Raw genomic sequence first — 21,627 nt, 5'->3', positions numbered from 1 at the left:
AGTGTTTTACATTCAGGATGCCCGAGCGGTCTAAGGCGCTGCGTTTAGGCCGCAGTCTCCTCTGGAGGCGTGGGTTCAAATCCCACTTCTGACAATGACTGATGTTCACTGGCTCAGTCACATTTACCGTATTTCTACATGAAGTGAAAAGCAGTAATGTATTTTTGTTAAGAAGTTGAGACACCATATTCCAGGTAAGATGTGTTATCTAAGGACAAAAGAAATATTTAGTAATTGTTGCTACTTTTATTACATTTTAATCAGGGTGGCCTTGCCGTTTAAGGCCCTGTGTTTAGGCCGCAGTCTCCTCTGAAGACATGGGTTCAAATCCCACTTCTCACAATGACTGATGTTTCCCACTTGGTCAGGCACATTCACTGTATTTCTACAAGAAATAAAAAGCAGAAACGCATTTAATCTAAAAAAGTTAAGACATTATATACAATGTTAAATTTGTGATATAAGGACCAAACAAATGTTTGAAATTGTTACTTTTTTGAGTGTTTTACATTCAGGATGGCCGAGCGGTCTAAGGCGCTGCGTTTAGGCCGCAGTCTCCTCTGGAGGCGTGGGTTCAAATCCCACTTCTGACAATGACTGATGTTGTTCACTGGCTCAGTCACATTTACCGTATTTCTACATGAAGTGAAAAGCAGTAATGCATTTTGTGTAAAGAAGTTGAGACACCATATTCCAGGTGAGATGTGTTATCTAAGGACAAATGAAACATTTAGTAATTGTTGCTACTTTTATTACATTTTAATCAGGATGGCCTTGCCGTCTAAGGCCTTGTGTTTAGGCCGCAGTCTCCTCTGAAGACATGGGTTCAAATCCCACTTCTCACAATGACTGATGTTTCCCACTTGGTCAGGCACATTCACTGTATTTCTACAAGAAATAAAAAGCAGAAACGCATTTAATCTAAAAAAGTTAAGACATTATATACAATGTTAAATTTGTGATATAAGGACCAAACAAATGTTCGAAATTGTTGCTTTTTTTGAGTGTTTTTCAGTCAGGATGGCCGAGCGGTCTAAGGCGCTGCGTTTAGGCCGCAGTCTCCTCTGAAGGCGTGGGTTCAAATCCCACTTCTGACAATGACTGATGTTTCCCACTTGGTCAGGCACATTCACTGTATTTCTACAAGAAATAAAAAGCAGAAACGCATTTAATCTAAAAAAGTTAAGACATTATATACAATGTTAAATTTAAGATATAAGGACCAAACAAATGTTTGAAATTGTTGCTTTTTTTGAGTGTTTTTCAGTCAGGATGGCCGAGCGGTCTAAGGCGCTGCGTTTAGGCCGCAGTCTCCTCTGGAGGCGTGGGTTCAAATCCCACTTCTGACAATGACTGATGTTGTTCACTGGCTCAGTCACATTTACCGTATTTCTACATGAAGTGAAAAGCAGTAATGCATTTTGTGTAAAGAAGTTGAGACACCATATTCCAGGTAAGATGTGTTATCTAAGGACAAAAGAAACATTTAGTAATTGTTGCTACTTTTATTACATTTTAATCAGGATGGCCTTGCCGTCTCAGGCCCTGTGTTTAGGCCGCAGTCTCCTCTGAAGACATGGGTTCAAATCCCACTTCTCACAATGACTGATGTTTCCCACTTGGTCAGGCACATTCACTGTATTTCTACAAGAAATAAAAAGCAGAAACGCATTTAATCTAAAAAAGTTAAGACATTATATACAATGTTAAATTTGTGACATAAGGACCAAACAAATGTTTGAAATTGTTGCTTTTTTTGAGTGTTTTTCAGTCAGGATGGCCGAGCCGTCTAAGGCGCTGCGTTTAGGCCGCAGTCTCCTCTGGAGGCGTGGGTTCAAATCCCACTTCTGACAATGACTGATGTTGTTCACTGGCTCAGTCACATTTACCGTATTTCTACATGAAGTGAAAAGCAGTAATGCATTTTGTGTAAAGAAGTTGAGACACCATATTCCAGTTAAGATGTGTTATCTAAGGACAAAAGAAACATTTAGTAATTGTTGCTACTTTTATTACATTTTAATCAGGATGGCCTTGCCGTCTCAGGCCCTGTGTTTAGGCCGCAGTCTCCTCTGAAGACATGGGTTCAAATCCCACTTCTCACAATGACTGATGTTTCCCACTTGGTCAGGCACATTCACTGTATTTCTACAAGAAATAAAAAGCAGAAACGCATTTAATCTAAAAAAGTTAAGACATTATATACAATGTTAAATTTGTGATATAAGGACCAAACAAATGTTTGAAATTGTTACTTTTTTGAGTGTTTTACATTCAGGATGCCCGAGCGGTCTAAGGCGCTGCGTTTAGGCCGCAGTCTCCTCTGGAGGCGTGGGTTCAAATCCCACTTCTGACAATGACTGATGTTCACTGGCTCAGTCACATTTACCGTATTTCTACATGAAGTGAAAAGCAGTAATGTATTTTTGTTAAGAAGTTGAGACACCATATTCCAGGTAAGATGTGTTATCTAAGGACAAAAGAAATATTTAGTAATTGTTGCTACTTTTATTACATTTTAATCAGGGTGGCCTTGCCGTTTAAGGCCCTGTGTTTAGGCCGCAGTCTCCTCTGAAGACATGGGTTCAAATCCCACTTCTCACAATGACTGATGTTTCCCACTTGGTCAGGCACATTCACTGTATTTCTACAAGAAATAAAAAGCAGAAACGCATTTAATCTAAAAAAGTTAAGACATTATATACAATGTTAAATTTGTGATATAAGGACCAAACAAATGTTTGAAATTGTTACTTTTTTGAGTGTTTTACATTCAGGATGGCCGAGCGGTCTAAGGCGCTGCGTTTAGGCCGCAGTCTCCTCTGGAGGCGTGGGTTCAAATCCCACTTCTGACAATGACTGATGTTGTTCACTGGCTCAGTCACATTTACCGTATTTCTACATGAAGTGAAAAGCAGTAATGCATTTTGTGTAAAGAAGTTGAGACACCATATTCCAGGTGAGATGTGTTATCTAAGGACAAATGAAACATTTAGTAATTGTTGCTACTTTTATTACATTTTAATCAGGATGGCCTTGCCGTCTAAGGCCTTGTGTTTAGGCCGCAGTCTCCTCTGAAGACATGGGTTCAAATCCCACTTCTCACAATGACTGATGTTTCCCACTTGGTCAGGCACATTCACTGTATTTCTACAAGAAATAAAAAGCAGAAACGCATTTAATCTAAAAAAGTTAAGACATTATATACAATGTTAAATTTGTGATATAAGGACCAAACAAATGTTTGAAATTGTTGCTTTTTTTGAGTGTTTTTCAGTCAGGATGGCCGAGCGGTCTAAGGCGCTGCGTTTAGGCCGCAGTCTCCTCTGGAGGCGTGGGTTCAAATCCCACTTCTGACAATGACTGATGTTGTTCACTGGCTCAGTCACATTTACCGTATTTCTACATGAAGTGAAAAGCAGTAATGCATTTTGTGTAAAGAAGTTGAGACACCATATTCCAGGTGAGATGTGTTATCTAAGGACAAATGAAACATTTAGTAATTGTTGCTACTTTTATTACATTTTAATCAGGATGGCCTTGCCGTCTAAGGCCTTGTGTTTAGGCCGCAGTCTCCTCTGAAGACATGGGTTCAAATCCCACTTCTCACAATGACTGATGTTTCCCACTTGGTCAGGCACATTCACTGTATTTCTACAAGAAATAAAAAGCAGAAACGCATTTAATCTAAAAAAGTTAAGACATTATATACAATGTTAAATTTGTGATATAAGGACCAAACAAATGTTCGAAATTGTTGCTTTTTTTGAGTGTTTTTCAGTCAGGATGGCCGAGCGGTCTAAGGCGCTGCGTTTAGGCCGCAGTCTCCTCTGAAGGCGTGGGTTCAAATCCCACTTCTGACAATGACTGATGTTTCCCACTTGGTCAGGCACATTCACTGTATTTCTACAAGAAATAAAAAGCAGAAACGCATTTAATCTAAAAAAGTTAAGACATTATATACAATGTTAAATTTGTGATATAAGGACCAAACAAATGTTCGAAATTGTTGCTTTTTTTGAGTGTTTTTCAGTCAGGATGGCCGAGCGGTCTAAGGCGCTGCGTTTAGGCCGCAGTCTCCTCTGAAGGCGTGGGTTCAAATCCCACTTCTGACAATGACTGATGTTTCCCACTTGGTCAGGCACATTCACTGTATTTCTACAAGAAATAAAAAGCAGAAACGCATTTAATCTAAAAAAGTTAAGACATTATATACAATGTTAAATTTAAGATATAAGGACCAAACAAATGTTTGAAATTGTTGCTTTTTTTGAGTGTTTTTCAGTCAGGATGGCCGAGCGGTCTAAGGCGCTGCGTTTAGGCCGCAGTCTCCTCTGGAGGCGTGGGTTCAAATCCCACTTCTGACAATGACTGATGTTGTTCACTGGCTCAGTCACATTTACCGTATTTCTACATGAAGTGAAAAGCAGTAATGCATTTTGTGTAAAGAAGTTGAGACACCATATTCCAGGTAAGATGTGTTATCTAAGGACAAAAGAAACATTTAGTAATTGTTGCTACTTTTATTACATTTTAATCAGGATGGCCTTGCCGTCTCAGGCCCTGTGTTTAGGCCGCAGTCTCCTCTGAAGACATGGGTTCAAATCCCACTTCTCACAATGACTGATGTTTCCCACTTGGTCAGGCACATTCACTGTATTTCTACAAGAAATAAAAAGCAGAAACGCATTTAATCTAAAAAAGTTAAGACATTATATACAATGTTAAATTTGTGACATAAGGACCAAACAAATGTTTGAAATTGTTGCTTTTTTTGAGTGTTTTTCAGTCAGGATGGCCGAGCCGTCTAAGGCGCTGCGTTTAGGCCGCAGTCTCCTCTGGAGGCGTGGGTTCAAATCCCACTTCTGACAATGACTGATGTTGTTCACTGGCTCAGTCACATTTACCGTATTTCTACATGAAGTGAAAAGCAGTAATGCATTTTGTGTAAAGAAGTTGAGACACCATATTCCAGTTAAGATGTGTTATCTAAGGACAAAAGAAACATTTAGTAATTGTTGCTACTTTTATTACATTTTAATCAGGATGGCCTTGCCGTCTAAGGCCCTGTGTTTAGGCCGCAGTCTCCTCTGAAGACATGGGTTCAAATCCCACTTCTCACAATGACTGATGTTTCCCACTTGGTCAGGCACATTCACTGTATTTCTACAAGAAATAAAAAGCAGAAACGCATTTAATCTAAAAAAGTTAAGACATTATATACAATGTTAAATTTGTGATATAAGGACCAAACAAATGTTTGAAATTGTTACTTTTTTGAGTGTTTTACATTCAGGATGCCCGAGCGGTCTAAGGCGCTGCGTTTAGGCCGCAGTCTCCTCTGGAGGCGTGGGTTCAAATCCCACTTCTGACAATGACTGATGTTCACTGGCTCAGTCACATTTACCGTATTTCTACATGAAGTGAAAAGCAGTAATGTATTTTTGTTAAGAAGTTGAGACACCATATTCCAGGTAAGATGTGTTATCTAAGGACAAAAGAAATATTTAGTAATTGTTGCTACTTTTATTACATTTTAATCAGGGTGGCCTTGCCGTTTAAGGCCCTGTGTTTAGGCCGCAGTCTCCTCTGAAGACATGGGTTCAAATCCCACTTCTCACAATGACTGATGTTTCCCACTTGGTCAGGCACATTCACTGTATTTCTACAAGAAATAAAAAGCAGAAACGCATTTAATCTAAAAAAGTTAAGACATTATATACAATGTTAAATTTGTGATATAAGGACCAAACAAATGTTTGAAATTGTTACTTTTTTGAGTGTTTTACATTCAGGATGGCCGAGCGGTCTAAGGCGCTGCGTTTAGGCCGCAGTCTCCTCTGGAGGCGTGGGTTCAAATCCCACTTCTGACAATGACTGATGTTGTTCACTGGCTCAGTCACATTTACCGTATTTCTACATGAAGTGAAAAGCAGTAATGCATTTTGTGTAAAGAAGTTGAGACACCATATTCCAGGTGAGATGTGTTATCTAAGGACAAATGAAACATTTAGTAATTGTTGCTACTTTTATTACATTTTAATCAGGATGGCCTTGCCGTCTAAGGCCTTGTGTTTAGGCCGCAGTCTCCTCTGAAGACATGGGTTCAAATCCCACTTCTCACAATGACTGATGTTTCCCACTTGGTCAGGCACATTCACTGTATTTCTACAAGAAATAAAAAGCAGAAACGCATTTAATCTAAAAAAGTTAAGACATTATATACAATGTTAAATTTGTGATATAAGGACCAAACAAATGTTCGAAATTGTTGCTTTTTTTGAGTGTTTTTCAGTCAGGATGGCCGAGCGGTCTAAGGCGCTGCGTTTAGGCCGCAGTCTCCTCTGAAGGCGTGGGTTCAAATCCCACTTCTGACAATGACTGATGTTTCCCACTTGGTCAGGCACATTCACTGTATTTCTACAAGAAATAAAAAGCAGAAACGCATTTAATCTAAAAAAGTTAAGACATTATATACAATGTTAAATTTAAGATATAAGGACCAAACAAATGTTTGAAATTGTTGCTTTTTTTGAGTGTTTTTCAGTCAGGATGGCCGAGCGGTCTAAGGCGCTGCGTTTAGGCCGCAGTCTCCTCTGGAGGCGTGGGTTCAAATCCCACTTCTGACAATGACTGATGTTGTTCACTGGCTCAGTCACATTTACCGTATTTCTACATGAAGTGAAAAGCAGTAATGCATTTTGTGTAAAGAAGTTGAGACACCATATTCCAGGTAAGATGTGTTATCTAAGGACAAAAGAAACATTTAGTAATTGTTGCTACTTTTATTACATTTTAATCAGGATGGCCTTGCCGTCTCAGGCCCTGTGTTTAGGCCGCAGTCTCCTCTGAAGACATGGGTTCAAATCCCACTTCTCACAATGACTGATGTTTCCCACTTGGTCAGGCACATTCACTGTATTTCTACAAGAAATAAAAAGCAGAAACGCATTTAATCTAAAAAAGTTAAGACATTATATACAATGTTAAATTTGTGACATAAGGACCAAACAAATGTTTGAAATTGTTGCTTTTTTTGAGTGTTTTTCAGTCAGGATGGCCGAGCCGTCTAAGGCGCTGCGTTTAGGCCGCAGTCTCCTCTGGAGGCGTGGGTTCAAATCCCACTTCTGACAATGACTGATGTTGTTCACTGGCTCAGTCACATTTACCGTATTTCTACATGAAGTGAAAAGCAGTAATGCATTTTGTGTAAAGAAGTTGAGACACCATATTCCAGTTAAGATGTGTTATCTAAGGACAAAAGAAACATTTAGTAATTGTTGCTACTTTTATTACATTTTAATCAGGATGGCCTTGCCGTCTAAGGCCCTGTGTTTAGGCCGCAGTCTCCTCTGAAGACATGGGTTCAAATCCCACTTCTCACAATGACTGATGTTTCCCACTTGGTCAGGCACATTCACTGTATTTCTACAAGAAATAAAAAGCAGAAACGCATTTAATCTAAAAAAGTTAAGACATTATATACAATGTTAAATTTGTGATATAAGGACCAAACAAATGTTTGAAATTGTTACTTTTTTGAGTGTTTTACATTCAGGATGCCCGAGCGGTCTAAGGCGCTGCGTTTAGGCCGCAGTCTCCTCTGGAGGCGTGGGTTCAAATCCCACTTCTGACAATGACTGATGTTCACTGGCTCAGTCACATTTACCGTATTTCTACATGAAGTGAAAAGCAGTAATGTATTTTTGTTAAGAAGTTGAGACACCATATTCCAGGTAAGATGTGTTATCTAAGGACAAAAGAAATATTTAGTAATTGTTGCTACTTTTATTACATTTTAATCAGGGTGGCCTTGCCGTTTAAGGCCCTGTGTTTAGGCCGCAGTCTCCTCTGAAGACATGGGTTCAAATCCCACTTCTCACAATGACTGATGTTTCCCACTTGGTCAGGCACATTCACTGTATTTCTACAAGAAATAAAAAGCAGAAACGCATTTAATCTAAAAAAGTTAAGACATTATATACAATGTTAAATTTGTGATATAAGGACCAAACAAATGTTTGAAATTGTTACTTTTTTGAGTGTTTTACATTCAGGATGGCCGAGCGGTCTAAGGCGCTGCGTTTAGGCCGCAGTCTCCTCTGGAGGCGTGGGTTCAAATCCCACTTCTGACAATGACTGATGTTGTTCACTGGCTCAGTCACATTTACCGTATTTCTACATGAAGTGAAAAGCAGTAATGCATTTTGTGTAAAGAAGTTGAGACACCATATTCCAGGTGAGATGTGTTATCTAAGGACAAATGAAACATTTAGTAATTGTTGCTACTTTTATTACATTTTAATCAGGATGGCCTTGCCGTCTAAGGCCTTGTGTTTAGGCCGCAGTCTCCTCTGAAGACATGGGTTCAAATCCCACTTCTCACAATGACTGATGTTTCCCACTTGGTCAGGCACATTCACTGTATTTCTACAAGAAATAAAAAGCAGAAACGCATTTAATCTAAAAAAGTTAAGACATTATATACAATGTTAAATTTGTGATATAAGGACCAAACAAATGTTCGAAATTGTTGCTTTTTTTGAGTGTTTTTCAGTCAGGATGGCCGAGCGGTCTAAGGCGCTGCGTTTAGGCCGCAGTCTCCTCTGAAGGCGTGGGTTCAAATCCCACTTCTGACAATGACTGATGTTTCCCACTTGGTCAGGCACATTCACTGTATTTCTACAAGAAATAAAAAGCAGAAACGCATTTAATCTAAAAAAGTTAAGACATTATATACAATGTTAAATTTAAGATATAAGGACCAAACAAATGTTTGAAATTGTTGCTTTTTTTGAGTGTTTTTCAGTCAGGATGGCCGAGCGGTCTAAGGCGCTGCGTTTAGGCCGCAGTCTCCTCTGGAGGCGTGGGTTCAAATCCCACTTCTGACAATGACTGATGTTGTTCACTGGCTCAGTCACATTTACCGTATTTCTACATGAAGTGAAAAGCAGTAATGCATTTTGTGTAAAGAAGTTGAGACACCATATTCCAGGTAAGATGTGTTATCTAAGGACAAAAGAAACATTTAGTAATTGTTGCTACTTTTATTACATTTTAATCAGGATGGCCTTGCCGTCTCAGGCCCTGTGTTTAGGCCGCAGTCTCCTCTGAAGACATGGGTTCAAATCCCACTTCTCACAATGACTGATGTTTCCCACTTGGTCAGGCACATTCACTGTATTTCTACAAGAAATAAAAAGCAGAAACGCATTTAATCTAAAAAAGTTAAGACATTATATACAATGTTAAATTTGTGACATAAGGACCAAACAAATGTTTGAAATTGTTGCTTTTTTTGAGTGTTTTTCAGTCAGGATGGCCGAGCCGTCTAAGGCGCTGCGTTTAGGCCGCAGTCTCCTCTGGAGGCGTGGGTTCAAATCCCACTTCTGACAATGACTGATGTTGTTCACTGGCTCAGTCACATTTACCGTATTTCTACATGAAGTGAAAAGCAGTAATGCATTTTGTGTAAAGAAGTTGAGACACCATATTCCAGTTAAGATGTGTTATCTAAGGACAAAAGAAACATTTAGTAATTGTTGCTACTTTTATTACATTTTAATCAGGATGGCCTTGCCGTCTCAGGCCCTGTGTTTAGGCCGCAGTCTCCTCTGAAGACATGGGTTCAAATCCCACTTCTCACAATGACTGATGTTTCCCACTTGGTCAGGCACATTCACTGTATTTCTACAAGAAATAAAAAGCAGAAACGCATTTAATCTAAAAAAGTTAAGACATTATATACAATGTTAAATTTGTGATATAAGGACCAAACAAATGTTTGAAATTGTTACTTTTTTGAGTGTTTTACATTCAGGATGCCCGAGCGGTCTAAGGCGCTGCGTTTAGGCCGCAGTCTCCTCTGGAGGCGTGGGTTCAAATCCCACTTCTGACAATGACTGATGTTCACTGGCTCAGTCACATTTACCGTATTTCTACATGAAGTGAAAAGCAGTAATGTATTTTTGTTAAGAAGTTGAGACACCATATTCAAGGTAAGATGTGTTATCTAAGGACAAAAGAAATATTTAGTAATTGTTGCTACTTTTATTACATTTTAATCAGGGTGGCCTTGCCGTTTAAGGCCCTGTGTTTAGGCCGCAGTCTCCTCTGAAGACATGGGTTCAAATCCCACTTCTCACAATGACTGATGTTTCCCACTTGGTCAGGCACATTCACTGTATTTCTACAAGAAATAAAAAGCAGAAACGCATTTAATCTAAAAAAGTTAAGACATTATATACAATGTTAAATTTGTGATATAAGGACCAAACAAATGTTTGAAATTGTTACTTTTTTGAGTGTTTTACATTCAGGATGGCCGAGCGGTCTAAGGCGCTGCGTTTAGGCCGCAGTCTCCTCTGGAGGCGTGGGTTCAAATCCCACTTCTGACAATGACTGATGTTGTTCACTGGCTCAGTCACATTTACCGTATTTCTACATGAAGTGAAAAGCAGTAATGCATTTTGTGTAAAGAAGTTGAGACACCATATTCCAGGTGAGATGTGTTATCTAAGGACAAATGAAACATTTAGTAATTGTTGCTACTTTTATTACATTTTAATCAGGATGGCCTTGCCGTCTAAGGCCTTGTGTTTAGGCCGCAGTCTCCTCTGAAGACATGGGTTCAAATCCCACTTCTCACAATGACTGATGTTTCCCACTTGGTCAGGCACATTCACTGTATTTCTACAAGAAATAAAAAGCAGAAACGCATTTAATCTAAAAAAGTTAAGACATTATATACAATGTTAAATTTGTGATATAAGGACCAAACAAATGTTCGAAATGGTTGCTTTTTTTGAGTGTTTTTCAGTCAGGATGGCCGAGCGGTCTAAGGCGCTGCGTTTAGGCCCCAGTCTCCTCTGAAGGCGTGGGTTCAAATCCCACTTCTGACAATGACTGATGTTTCCCACTTGGTCAGGCACATTCACTGTATTTCTACAAGAAATAAAAAGCAGAAACGCATTTAATCTAAAAAAGTTAAGACATTATATACAATGTTAAATTTAAGATATAAGGACCAAACAAATGTTTGAAATTGTTGCTTTTTTTGAGTGTTTTTCAGTCAGGATGGCCGAGCGGTCTAAGGCGCTGCGTTTAGGCCGCAGTCTCCTCTGGAGGCGTGGGTTCAAATCCCACTTCTGACAATGACTGATGTTGTTCACTGGCTCAGTCACATTTACCGTATTTCTACATGAAGTGAAAAGCAGTAATGCATTTTGTGTAAAGAAGTTGAGACACCATATTCCAGGTAAGATGTGTTATCTAAGGACAAAAGAAACATTTAGTAATTGTTGCTACTTTTATTACATTTTAATCAGGATGGCCTTGCCGTCTCAGGCCCTGTGTTTAGGCCGCAGTCTCCTCTGAAGACATGGGTTCAAATCCCACTTCTCACAATGACTGATGTTTCCCACTTGGTCAGGCACATTCACTGTATTTCTACAAGAAATAAAAAGCAGAAACGCATTTAATCTAAAAAAGTTAAGACATTATATACAATGTTAAATTTGTGACATAAGGACCAAACAAATGTTTGAAATTGTTGCTTTTTTTGAGTGTTTTTCAGTCAGGATGGCCGAGCCGTCTAAGGCGCTGCGTTTAGGCCGCAGTCTCCTCTGGAGGCGTGGGTTCAAATCCCACTTCTGACAATGACTGATGTTGTTCACTGGCTCAGTCACATTTACCGTATTTCTACATGAAGTGAAAAGCAGTAATGCATTTTGTGTAAAGAAGTTGAGACACCATATTCCAGTTAAGATGTGTTATCTAAGGACAAAAGAAACATTTAGTAATTGTTGCTACTTTTATTACATTTTAATCAGGATGGCCTTGCCGTCTCAGGCCCTGTGTTTAGGCCGCAGTCTCCTCTGAAGACATGGGTTCAAATCCCACTTCTCACAATGACTGATGTTTCCCACTTGGTCAGGCACATTCACTGTATTTCTACAAGAAATAAAAAGCAGAAACGCATTTAATCTAAAAAAGTTAAGACATTATATACAATGTTAAATTTGTGATATAAGGACCAAACAAATGTTTGAAATTGTTACTTTTTTGAGTGTTTTACATTCAGGATGCCCGAGCGGTCTAAGGCGCTGCGTTTAGGCCGCAGTCTCCTCTGGAGGCGTGGGTTCAAATCCCACTTCTGACAATGACTGATGTTCACTGGCTCAGTCACATTTACCGTATTTCTACATGAAGTGAAAAGCAGTAATGTATTTTTGTTAAGAAGTTGAGACACCATATTCCAGGTAAGATGTGTTATCTAAGGACAAAAGAAATATTTAGTAATTGTTGCTACTTTTATTACATTTTAATCAGGGTGGCCTTGCCGTTTAAGGCCCTGTGTTTAGGCCGCAGTCTCCTCTGAAGACATGGGTTCAAATCCCACTTCTCACAATGACTGATGTTTCCCACTTGGTCAGGCACATTCACTGTATTTCTACAAGAAATAAAAAGCAGAAACGCATTTAATCTAAAAAAGTTAAGACATTATATACAATGTTAAATTTGTGATATAAGGACCAAACAAATGTTTGAAATTGTTACTTTTTTGAGTGTTTTACATTCAGGATGCCCGAGCGGTCTAAGGCGCTGCGTTTAGGCCACAGTCTCCTCTGGAGGCGTGGGTTCAAATCCCACTTCTGACAATGACTGATGTTCACTGGCTCAGTCACATTTACCGTATTTCTACATGAAGTGAAAAGCAGTAATGTATTTTTGTTAAGAAGTTGAGACACCATATTCCAGGTAAGATGTGTTATCTAAGGACAAAAGAAATATTTAGTAATTGTTGCTACTTTTATTACATTTTAATCAGGGTGGCCTTGCCGTTTAAGGCCCTGTGTTTAGGCCGCAGTCTCCTCTGAAGACATGGGTTCAAATCCCACTTCTCACAATGACTGATGTTTCCCACTTGGTCAGGCACATTCACTGTATTTCTACAAGAAATAAAAAGCAGAAACGCATTTAATCTAAAAAAGTTAAGACATTATATACAATGTTAAATTTGTGATATAAGGACCAAACAAATGTTTGAAATTGTTACTTTTTTGAGTGTTTTACATTCAGGATGGCCGAGCGGTCTAAGGCGCTGCGTTTAGGCCGCAGTCTCCTCTGAAGGCGTGGGTTCAAATCCCACTTCTCACAATGACTGATGTTTCCCACTTGGTCAGGCACATTCACTGTATTTCTACAAGAAATAAAAAGCAGAAACGCATTTAATCTAAAAAAGTTAAGACATTATATACAATGTTAAATTTGTGATATAAGGACCAAACAAAAGTTTGAAATTGTTGCTTTTTTTGAGTGTTTTTCAGTCAGGATGGCCGAGCGGTCTAAGGCGCTGCGTTTAGGCCGCAGTCTCCTCTGGAGGCGTGGGTTCAAATCCCACTTCTGACAATGACTGATGTTGTTCACTGGCTCAGTCACATTTACCGTATTTCTACATGAAGTGAAAAGCAGTAATGCATTTTGTGTAAAGAAGTTGAGACACCATATTCCAGGTGAGATGTGTTATCGAAGGACAAAAGAAACATTTAGTAATTGTTGCTACTTTTATTACATTTTAATCAGGATGGCCTTGCCGTCTCAGGCCCTGTGTTTAGGCCGCAGTCTCCTCTGAAGACATGGGTTCAAATCCCACTTCTCACAATGACTGATGTTTCCCACTTGGTCAGGCACATTCACTGTATTTCTACAAGAAATAAAAAGCAGAAACGCATTTAATCTAAAAAAGTTAAGACATTATATACAATGTTAAATTTGTGACATAAGGACCAAACAAATGTTTGAAATTGTTGCTTTTTTTGAGTGTTTTTCAGTCAGGATGGCCGAGCCGTCTAAGGCGCTGCGTTTAGGCCGCAGTCTCCTCTGGAGGCGTGGGTTCAAATCCCACTTCTGACAATGACTGATGTTGTTCACTGGCTCAGTCACATTTACCGTATTTCAACATGAAGTGAAAAGCAGTAATGCATTTTGTGTAAAGAAGTTGAGACACCATATTCCAGTTAAGATGTGTTATCTAAGGACAAAAGAAACATTTAGTAATTGTTGCTACTTTTATTACATTTTAATCAGGATGGCCTTGCCGTCTAAGGCCCTGTGTTTAGGCCGCAGTCTCCTCTGAAGACATGGGTTCAAATCCCACTTCTCACAATGACTGATGTTTCCCACTTGGTCAGGCACATTCACTGTATTTCTACAAGAAATAAAAAGCAGAAACGCATTTAATCTAAAAAAGTTAAGACATTATATACAATGTTAAATTTGTGATATAAGGACCAAACAAATGTTTGAAATTGTTACTTTTTTGAGTGTTTTACATTCAGGATGCCCGAGCGGTCTAAGGCGCTGCGTTTAGGCCGCAGTCTCCTCTGGAGGCGTGGGTTCAAATCCCACTTCTGACAATGACTGATGTTCACTGGCTCAGTCACATTTACCGTATTTCTACATGAAGTGAAAAGCAGTAATGTATTTTTGTTAAGAAGTTGAGACACCATATTCCAGGTAAGATGTGTTATCTAAGGACAAAAGAAATATTTAGTAATTGTTGCTACTTTTATTACATTTTAATCAGGGTGGCCTTGCCGTTTAAGGCCCTGTGTTTAGGCCGCAGTCTCCTCTGAAGACATGGGTTCAAATCCCACTTCTCACAATGACTGATGTTTCCCACTTGGTCAGGCACATTCACTGTATTTCTACAAGAAATAAAAAGCAGAAACGCATTTAATCTAAAAAAGTTAAGACATTATATACAATGTTAAATTTGTGATATAAGGACCAAACAAATGTTTGAAATTGTTACTTTTTTGAGTGTTTTACATTTAGGATGGCCGAGCGGTCTAAGGCGCTGCGTTTAGGCCGCAGTCTCCTCTGAAGGCGTGGGTTCAAATCCCACTTCTCACAATGACTGATGTTTCCCACTTGGTCAGGCACATTCACTGTATTTCTACAAGAAATAAAAAGCAGAAACGCATTTAATCTAAAAAAGTTAAGACATTATATACAATGTTAAATTTGTGATATAAGGACCAAACAAAAGTTTGAAATTGTTGCTTTTTTTGAGTGTTTTTCAGTCAGGATGGCCGAGCGGTCTAAGGCGCTGCGTTTAGGCCGCAGTCTCCTCTGGAGGCGTGGGTTCAAATCCCACTTCTGACAATGACTGATGTTGTTCACTGGCTCAGTCACATTTACCGTATTTCTACATGAAGTGAAAAGCAGTAATGCATTTTGTGTAAAGAAGTTGAGACACCATATTCCAGGTAAGATGTGTTATCGAAGGACAAAAGAAACATTTAGTAATTGTTGCTACTTTTATTACATTTAAATCAGGATGGCCTTGCCGTCTCAGGCCCTGTGTTTAGGCCGCAGTCTCCTCTGAAGACATGGGTTCAAATCCCACTTCTCACAATGACTGATGTTTCCCACTTGGTCAGGCACATTCACTGTATTTCTACAAGAAATAAAAAGCAGAAACGCATTTAATCTAAAAAAGTTAAGACATTATATACAATGTTAAATTTGTGATATAAGGACCAAACAAATGTTTGAAATTGTTACTTTTTTGAGTGTTTTACATTCAGGATGGCCGAGCGGTCTAAGGCGCTGCGTTTAGGCCGCAGTCTCCTCTGAAGGCGTGGGTTCAAATCCCACTTCTCACAATGACTGATGTTTCCCACTTGGTCAGGCACATTCACTGTATTTCTACAAGAAATAAAAAGCAGAAACGCATTTAATCTAAAAAAGTTAAGACATTATATACAATGTTAAATTTGTGATATAAGGACCAAACAAAAGTTTGAAATTGTTACTTTTTTTGAGTGTTTTTCAGTCAGGATGGCCGAGCCGTCTAAGGCGCTGCGTTTAGGCACCATATTCCAGGTAAGATGTGTTATCTAAGGACAAAAGAAACATTTAGTAATTGTTGCTACTTTTATTACATTTTAATCAGGATGGCCTTGCCGTCTCAGGCCCTGTGTTTAGGCCGCAGTCTCCTCTGAAGACATGGGTTCAAATCCCACTTCTCACAATGACTGATGTTTCCCACTTGGTCAGGAACATTCACTGTATTTCTACATTAAATAAAAAGTAGCAAGGCATTTCATGTAAAAAGGTTGAGACACAGTATTCCATGTTACATTTTTGATCGGGCAACAAATGTTTAAAATTGTTGGCTTCTTTTAGAGTTTTTGAACCAGACAAATGTTTAAAATTGTTGGCTTCTTTTAGAGTTGTTCAGTCAGGATGGCCGAGCGGTCTAAGGCGCTGCGTTTAGGCCGCAGTCTCCTCTGGAGGCGTGGGTTCAAATCCCACTTCTGACAATGACTAATGTTGTTCACTGGCTCAGTCACATTTACCGTATTTCTACATGAAGTGAAAAGCAGTAATGCATTTTTGTAAAGAAGTTGAGACACCATATTCCAGGTGAGATGTGTTATCTAAGGACAAATGAAACATTTAGTAATTGTTGCTACTTTTATTACATTTAAATCAGGATGGCCTTGCCGTCTCAGGCCCTGTGTTTAGGCCGCAGTCTCCTCTGAAGACATGGGTTCAAATCCCACTTCTCACAATGACTGATGTTTCCCACTTGGTCAGGCTGATTCACTGTATTTCTACAAGAAATAAAAAGCAGAAACGCATTTAATCTAAAAAAGTTAAGACATTATATACAATGTTAAATTTGTGATATAAGGACCAAACAAATGTTTGAAATTGTTACTTTTTTGAGTGTTTTACATTCAGGATGGCCGAGCGGTCTAAGGCGCTGCGTTTAGGCCGCAGTCTCCTCTGAAGGCGTGGGTTCAAATCCCACTTCTGACAATGACTGATGTTGTTCACTGGCTCAGTCACATTTACCGTATTTCTACATGAAGTGAAAAGCAGTAATGCATTTTGTGTAAAGAAGTTGAGACACCATATTCCAGGTAAGATGTGTTATCTAAGGACAAAAGAAACATTTAGTAATTGTTGCTACTTTTATTACATTTTAATCAGGATGGCCTTGCCGTCTAAGGCCCTGTGTTTAGGCCGCAGTCTCCTCTGAAGACATGGGTTCAAATCCCACTTCTCACAATGACTGATGTTTCCCACTTGGTCAGGCACATTCACTTTATTTCTACAAAAAATAAAAAGCAGAAACGCATTTAATCTAAAAAAGTTAAGACATTATATACAATGTTAAATTTGTGATATAAGGACCAAACAAATGTTTGAAATTGTTGCTTTTTTTGAGTGTTTTTCAGTCAGGATGGCCGAGCGGTCTAAGGCGCTGCGTTTAGGCCGCAGTCTCCTCTGGAGGCGTGGGTTCAAATCCCACTTCTGACAATGACTGATGTTGTTCACTGGCTCAGTCACATTTACCGTATTTCTACATGAAGTGAAAAGCAGTAATGCATTTTGTGTAAAGAAGTTGAGACACCATATTCCAGGTAAGATGTGTTATCTAAGGACAAAAGAAACATTTAGTAATTGTTCCTACTTTTATTACATTTTAATCAGGATGGCCTTGCCGTCTCAGGCCCTGTGTTTAGGCCGCAGTCTCCTCTGAAGACATGGGTTCAAATCCCACTTCTCACAATGACTGATGTTTCCCACTTGGTCAGGCACATTCACTGTATTTCTACAAGAAATAAAAAGCAGAAACGCATTTAATCTAAAAAAGTTAAGACATTATATACAATGTTAAATTTGTGATATAAGGACCAAACAAATGTTTGAAATTGTTGCTTTTTTTGAGTGTTTTTCAGTCAGGATGGCCGAGCGGTCTAAGGCGCTGCGTTTAGGCCGCAGTCTCCTCTGGAGGCGTGGGTTCAAATCCCACTTCTGACAATGACTGATGTTGTTCACTGGCTCAGTCACATTTACCGTATTTCTACATGAAGTGAAAAGCAGTAATGCATTTTGTGTAAAGAAGTTGAGACACCATATTCCAGGTGAGATGTGTTATCTAAGGACAAATGAAACATTTAGTAATTGTTGCTACTTTTATTACATTTTAATCAGGATGGCCTTGCCGTCTAAGGCCTTGTGTTTAGGCCGCAGTCTCCTCTGAAGACATGGGTTCAAATCCCACTTCTCACAATGACTGATGTTTCCCACTTGGTCAGGCACATTCACTGTATTTCTACAAGAAATAAAAAGCAGAAACGCATTTAATCTAAAAAAGTTAAGACATTATATACAATGTTAAATTTGTGATATAAGGACCAAACAAATGTTCGAAATTGTTGCTTTTTTTGAGTGTTTTTCAGTCAGGATGGCCGAGCGGTCTAAGGCGCTGCGTTTAGGCCGCAGTCTCCTCTGAAGGCGTGGGTTCAAATCCCACTTCTGACAATGACTGATGTTTCCCACTTGGTCAGGCACATTCACTGTATTTCTACAAGAAATAAAAAGCAGAAACGCATTTAATCTAAAAAAGTTAAGACATTATATACAATGTTAAATTTAAGATACAAGGACCAAACAAATGTTTGAAATTGTTGCTTTTTTTGAGTGTTTTTCAGTCAGGATGGCCGAGCCGTCTAAGGCGCTGCGTTTAGGCCGCAGTCTCCTCTGGAGGCGTGGGTTCAAATCCCACTTCTGACAATGACTGATGTTGTTCACTGGCTCAGTCACATTTACCGTATTTCTACATGAAGTGAAAAGCAGTAATGCATTTTGTGTAAAGAAGTTGAGACACCATATTCCAGTTAAGATGTGTTATCTAAGGACAAAAGAAACATTTAGTAATTGTTGCTACTTTTATTACATTTTAATCAGGATGGCCTTGCCGTCTAAGGCCCTGTGTTTAGGCCGCAGTCTCCTCTGAAGACATGGGTTCAAATCCCACTTCTCACAATGACTGATGTTTCCCACTTGGTCAGGCACATTCACTGTATTTCTACAAGAAATAAAAAGCAGAAACGCATTTAATCTAAAAAAGTTAAGACATTATATACAATGTTAAATTTGTGATATAAGGACCAAACAAATGTTTGAAATTGTTACTTTTTTGAGTGTTTTACATTCAGGATGCCCGAGCGGTCTAAGGCGCTGCGTTTAGGCCGCAGTCTCCTCTGGAGGCGTGGGTTCAAATCCCACTTCTGACAATGACTGATGTTCACTGGCTCAGTCACATTTACCGTATTTCTACATGAAGTGAAAAGCAGTAATGTATTTTTGTTAAGAAGTTGAGACACCATATTCCAGGTAAGATGTGTTATCTAAGGACAAAAGAAATATTTAGTAATTGTTGCTACTTTTATTACATTTTAATCAGGGTGGCCTTGCCGTTTAAGGCCCTGTGTTTAGGCCGCAGTCTCCTCTGAAGACATGGGTTCAAATCCCACTTCTCACAATGACTGATGTTTCCCACTTGGTCAGGCACATTCACTGTATTTCTACAAGAAATAAAAAGCAGAAACGCATTTAATCTAAAAAAGTTAAGACATTATATACAATGTTAAATTTGTGATATAAGGACCAAACAAAAGTTTGAAATTGTTGCTTTTTTTGAGTGTTTTTCAGTCAGGATGGCCGAGCGGTCTAAGGCGCTGCGTTTAGGCCGCAGTCTCCTCTGGAGGCGTGGGTTCAAATCCCACTTCTGACAATGACTGATGTTGTTCACTGGCTCAGTCACATTTACCGTATTTCTACATGAAGTGAAAAGCAGTAATGCATTTTGTGTAAAGAAGTTGAGACACCATATTCCAGGTAAGATGTGTTATCTAAGGACAAAAGAAACATTTAGTAATTGTTGCTACTTTTATTACATTTTAATCAGGATGGCCTTGCCGTCTAAGGCCCTGTGTTTAGGCCGCAGTCTCCTCTGAAGACATGGGTTCAAATCCCACTTCTCACAATGACTGATGTTTCCCACTTGGTCAGGCACATTCACTGTATTTCTACAATAAATAAAAAGCAGAAACGCATTTAATCTAAAAAAGTTAAGACATTATATACAATGATAAATTTGTGATATAAGGACCAAACAAATGTTTGAAATTGTTGCTTTTTTTGAGTGTTTTTCAGTCAGGATGGCCGAGCGGTCTAAGGCGCTGCGTTTAGGCCGCAGTCTCCTCTGGAGGCGTGGGTTCAAATCCCACTTCTGACAATGACTGATGTTGTTCACTGGCTCAGTCACATTTACCGTATTTCTACATGAAGTAAAAAGCAGCAATAAATTTTGTGTAAAGAAGTTGAGACACCATATTCCAGGTGAGATGTGTTATCTAAGGACAAATGAAACATTTAGTAATTGTTGCTACTTTTATTACATTTTAATCAGGATGGCCTTGCCGTCTCAGGCCCTGTGTTTAGTCCGCAGTCTCCTCAGAAGACATGGGTTCAAATCCCTTTTCTCACAATGACTGATGTTTCCCACTTGGTCAGGCACATTCACTGTATTTCTACAATAAATAAAAAGCAGAAACGCATTTAATCTAAAAAAGTTAAGACATTATATACAATGTTAAATTTGTGATATAAGGACCAAACAAATGTTTGAAATTGTTGCTTTTTTTGAGTGTTTTTCAGTCAGGATGGCCGAGCGGTCTAAGGCGCTGCGTTTAGGCCGCAGTCTCCTCTGGAGGCGTGGGTTCAAATCCCACTTCTGACATTGACTGATGTTGTTCACTGGCTCAGTCACATTTACCGTATTTCTACATGAAGTGAAAAGCAGTAATGCATTTTGTGTAAAGAAGTTGAGACACCATATTCCAGGTGAGATGTGTTATCGAAGGACAAAAGAAACATTTAGTAATTGTTGCTACTTTTATTACATTTTAATCAGGATGGCCTTGCCGTCTCAGGCCCTGTGTTTAGGCCGCAGTCTCCTCTGAAGACATGGGTTCAAATCCCACTTCTCACAATGACTGATGTTTCCCACTTGGTCAGGCACATTCACTGTATTTCTACAAGAAATAAAAAGCAGAAACGCATTTAATCTAAAAAAGTTAAGACATTATATACAATGTTAAATTTGTGACATAAGGACCAAACAAATGTTTGAAATTGTTGCTTTTTTTGAGTGTTTTTCAGTCAGGATGGCCGAGCCGTCTAAGGCGCTGCGTTTAGGCCGCAGTCTCCTCTGGAGGCGTGGGTTCAAATCCCACTTCTGACAATGACTGATGTTGTTCACTGGCTCAGTCACATTTACCGTATTTCTACATGAAGTGAAAAGCAGTAATGCATTTTGTGTAAAGAAGTTGAGACACCATATTCCAGTTAAGATGTGTTATCTAAGGACAAAAGAAACATTTAGTAATTGTTGCTACTTTTATTACATTTTAATCAGGATGGCCTTGCCGTCTAAGGCCCTGTGTTTAGGCCGCAGTCTCCTCTGAAGACATGGGTTCAAATCCCACTTCTCACAATGACTGATGTTTCCCACTTGGTCAGGCACATTCACTGTATTTCTACAAGAAATAAAAAGCAGAAACGCATTTAATCTAAAAAAGTTAAGACATTATATACAATGTTAAATTTGTGATATAAGGACCAAACAAATGTTTGAAATTGTTACTTTTTTGAGTGTTTTACATTCAGGATGCCCGAGCGGTCTAAGGCGCTGCGTTTAGGCCGCAGTCTCCTCTGGAGGCGTGGGTTCAAATCCCACTTCTGACAATGACTGATGTT

General features: G+C 39.1%; 33 non-coding genes across 33 annotated transcripts; all 33 read left to right on the top strand.

Annotated features, from left to right (window-relative positions):
• The first annotated feature begins 510 nt into the window (after window positions 1-510).
• Window positions 511-593, top strand: trnal-uag (transfer RNA leucine (anticodon UAG)). The gene has a single exon. It is a non-coding gene; the product is annotated as a tRNA-Leu (tRNA).
• A 421-nt stretch (window positions 594-1,014) lies between these two features.
• On the top strand, window positions 1,015-1,097 carry trnal-uag (transfer RNA leucine (anticodon UAG)). Its single transcript has one exon. It is a non-coding gene; the product is annotated as a tRNA-Leu (tRNA).
• Window positions 1,098-1,266: 169 nt separating this feature from the next.
• trnal-uag (transfer RNA leucine (anticodon UAG)) lies at window positions 1,267-1,349 on the top strand. Its single transcript has one exon. It is a non-coding gene; the product is annotated as a tRNA-Leu (tRNA).
• A 421-nt stretch (window positions 1,350-1,770) lies between these two features.
• On the top strand, window positions 1,771-1,853 carry trnal-uag (transfer RNA leucine (anticodon UAG)). The gene has a single exon. It is a non-coding gene; the product is annotated as a tRNA-Leu (tRNA).
• Window positions 1,854-2,772: 919 nt separating this feature from the next.
• Window positions 2,773-2,855, top strand: trnal-uag (transfer RNA leucine (anticodon UAG)). Its single transcript has one exon. It is a non-coding gene; the product is annotated as a tRNA-Leu (tRNA).
• Window positions 2,856-3,276: 421 nt separating this feature from the next.
• trnal-uag (transfer RNA leucine (anticodon UAG)) lies at window positions 3,277-3,359 on the top strand. The gene has a single exon. It is a non-coding gene; the product is annotated as a tRNA-Leu (tRNA).
• Window positions 3,360-3,780: 421 nt separating this feature from the next.
• trnal-uag (transfer RNA leucine (anticodon UAG)) lies at window positions 3,781-3,863 on the top strand. Its single transcript has one exon. It is a non-coding gene; the product is annotated as a tRNA-Leu (tRNA).
• A 169-nt stretch (window positions 3,864-4,032) lies between these two features.
• trnal-uag (transfer RNA leucine (anticodon UAG)) lies at window positions 4,033-4,115 on the top strand. Its single transcript has one exon. It is a non-coding gene; the product is annotated as a tRNA-Leu (tRNA).
• A 169-nt stretch (window positions 4,116-4,284) lies between these two features.
• Window positions 4,285-4,367, top strand: trnal-uag (transfer RNA leucine (anticodon UAG)). The gene has a single exon. It is a non-coding gene; the product is annotated as a tRNA-Leu (tRNA).
• A 421-nt stretch (window positions 4,368-4,788) lies between these two features.
• Window positions 4,789-4,871, top strand: trnal-uag (transfer RNA leucine (anticodon UAG)). Its single transcript has one exon. It is a non-coding gene; the product is annotated as a tRNA-Leu (tRNA).
• A 919-nt stretch (window positions 4,872-5,790) lies between these two features.
• Window positions 5,791-5,873, top strand: trnal-uag (transfer RNA leucine (anticodon UAG)). Its single transcript has one exon. It is a non-coding gene; the product is annotated as a tRNA-Leu (tRNA).
• A 421-nt stretch (window positions 5,874-6,294) lies between these two features.
• On the top strand, window positions 6,295-6,377 carry trnal-uag (transfer RNA leucine (anticodon UAG)). The gene has a single exon. It is a non-coding gene; the product is annotated as a tRNA-Leu (tRNA).
• A 169-nt stretch (window positions 6,378-6,546) lies between these two features.
• On the top strand, window positions 6,547-6,629 carry trnal-uag (transfer RNA leucine (anticodon UAG)). The gene has a single exon. It is a non-coding gene; the product is annotated as a tRNA-Leu (tRNA).
• A 421-nt stretch (window positions 6,630-7,050) lies between these two features.
• On the top strand, window positions 7,051-7,133 carry trnal-uag (transfer RNA leucine (anticodon UAG)). Its single transcript has one exon. It is a non-coding gene; the product is annotated as a tRNA-Leu (tRNA).
• Window positions 7,134-8,052: 919 nt separating this feature from the next.
• Window positions 8,053-8,135, top strand: trnal-uag (transfer RNA leucine (anticodon UAG)). The gene has a single exon. It is a non-coding gene; the product is annotated as a tRNA-Leu (tRNA).
• A 421-nt stretch (window positions 8,136-8,556) lies between these two features.
• trnal-uag (transfer RNA leucine (anticodon UAG)) lies at window positions 8,557-8,639 on the top strand. Its single transcript has one exon. It is a non-coding gene; the product is annotated as a tRNA-Leu (tRNA).
• Window positions 8,640-8,808: 169 nt separating this feature from the next.
• Window positions 8,809-8,891, top strand: trnal-uag (transfer RNA leucine (anticodon UAG)). Its single transcript has one exon. It is a non-coding gene; the product is annotated as a tRNA-Leu (tRNA).
• Window positions 8,892-9,312: 421 nt separating this feature from the next.
• Window positions 9,313-9,395, top strand: trnal-uag (transfer RNA leucine (anticodon UAG)). The gene has a single exon. It is a non-coding gene; the product is annotated as a tRNA-Leu (tRNA).
• A 919-nt stretch (window positions 9,396-10,314) lies between these two features.
• On the top strand, window positions 10,315-10,397 carry trnal-uag (transfer RNA leucine (anticodon UAG)). The gene has a single exon. It is a non-coding gene; the product is annotated as a tRNA-Leu (tRNA).
• Window positions 10,398-11,070: 673 nt separating this feature from the next.
• Window positions 11,071-11,153, top strand: trnal-uag (transfer RNA leucine (anticodon UAG)). The gene has a single exon. It is a non-coding gene; the product is annotated as a tRNA-Leu (tRNA).
• Window positions 11,154-11,574: 421 nt separating this feature from the next.
• On the top strand, window positions 11,575-11,657 carry trnal-uag (transfer RNA leucine (anticodon UAG)). Its single transcript has one exon. It is a non-coding gene; the product is annotated as a tRNA-Leu (tRNA).
• Window positions 11,658-13,327: 1,670 nt separating this feature from the next.
• trnal-uag (transfer RNA leucine (anticodon UAG)) lies at window positions 13,328-13,410 on the top strand. Its single transcript has one exon. It is a non-coding gene; the product is annotated as a tRNA-Leu (tRNA).
• Window positions 13,411-13,831: 421 nt separating this feature from the next.
• trnal-uag (transfer RNA leucine (anticodon UAG)) lies at window positions 13,832-13,914 on the top strand. The gene has a single exon. It is a non-coding gene; the product is annotated as a tRNA-Leu (tRNA).
• Window positions 13,915-15,085: 1,171 nt separating this feature from the next.
• trnal-uag (transfer RNA leucine (anticodon UAG)) lies at window positions 15,086-15,168 on the top strand. The gene has a single exon. It is a non-coding gene; the product is annotated as a tRNA-Leu (tRNA).
• A 1,080-nt stretch (window positions 15,169-16,248) lies between these two features.
• Window positions 16,249-16,331, top strand: trnal-uag (transfer RNA leucine (anticodon UAG)). Its single transcript has one exon. It is a non-coding gene; the product is annotated as a tRNA-Leu (tRNA).
• Window positions 16,332-17,254: 923 nt separating this feature from the next.
• trnal-uag (transfer RNA leucine (anticodon UAG)) lies at window positions 17,255-17,337 on the top strand. The gene has a single exon. It is a non-coding gene; the product is annotated as a tRNA-Leu (tRNA).
• A 421-nt stretch (window positions 17,338-17,758) lies between these two features.
• trnal-uag (transfer RNA leucine (anticodon UAG)) lies at window positions 17,759-17,841 on the top strand. Its single transcript has one exon. It is a non-coding gene; the product is annotated as a tRNA-Leu (tRNA).
• A 421-nt stretch (window positions 17,842-18,262) lies between these two features.
• Window positions 18,263-18,345, top strand: trnal-uag (transfer RNA leucine (anticodon UAG)). Its single transcript has one exon. It is a non-coding gene; the product is annotated as a tRNA-Leu (tRNA).
• Window positions 18,346-18,514: 169 nt separating this feature from the next.
• Window positions 18,515-18,597, top strand: trnal-uag (transfer RNA leucine (anticodon UAG)). Its single transcript has one exon. It is a non-coding gene; the product is annotated as a tRNA-Leu (tRNA).
• Window positions 18,598-19,517: 920 nt separating this feature from the next.
• trnal-uag (transfer RNA leucine (anticodon UAG)) lies at window positions 19,518-19,600 on the top strand. The gene has a single exon. It is a non-coding gene; the product is annotated as a tRNA-Leu (tRNA).
• Window positions 19,601-20,021: 421 nt separating this feature from the next.
• Window positions 20,022-20,104, top strand: trnal-uag (transfer RNA leucine (anticodon UAG)). The gene has a single exon. It is a non-coding gene; the product is annotated as a tRNA-Leu (tRNA).
• Window positions 20,105-20,525: 421 nt separating this feature from the next.
• On the top strand, window positions 20,526-20,608 carry trnal-uag (transfer RNA leucine (anticodon UAG)). The gene has a single exon. It is a non-coding gene; the product is annotated as a tRNA-Leu (tRNA).
• A 421-nt stretch (window positions 20,609-21,029) lies between these two features.
• Window positions 21,030-21,112, top strand: trnal-uag (transfer RNA leucine (anticodon UAG)). Its single transcript has one exon. It is a non-coding gene; the product is annotated as a tRNA-Leu (tRNA).
• The last annotated feature ends 515 nt before the right edge of the window (window positions 21,113-21,627 follow it).

The sequence above is a fragment of the Pungitius pungitius genome, chromosome 15, assembly GCF_949316345.1.
Source record: "Pungitius pungitius chromosome 15, fPunPun2.1, whole genome shotgun sequence".
Lineage (NCBI taxonomy): Eukaryota > Metazoa > Chordata > Actinopteri > Perciformes > Gasterosteidae > Pungitius > Pungitius pungitius.
Note: the sequence above shows the minus strand (reverse complement) of the source record. Positions and strands in the feature narration are given on the sequence as shown.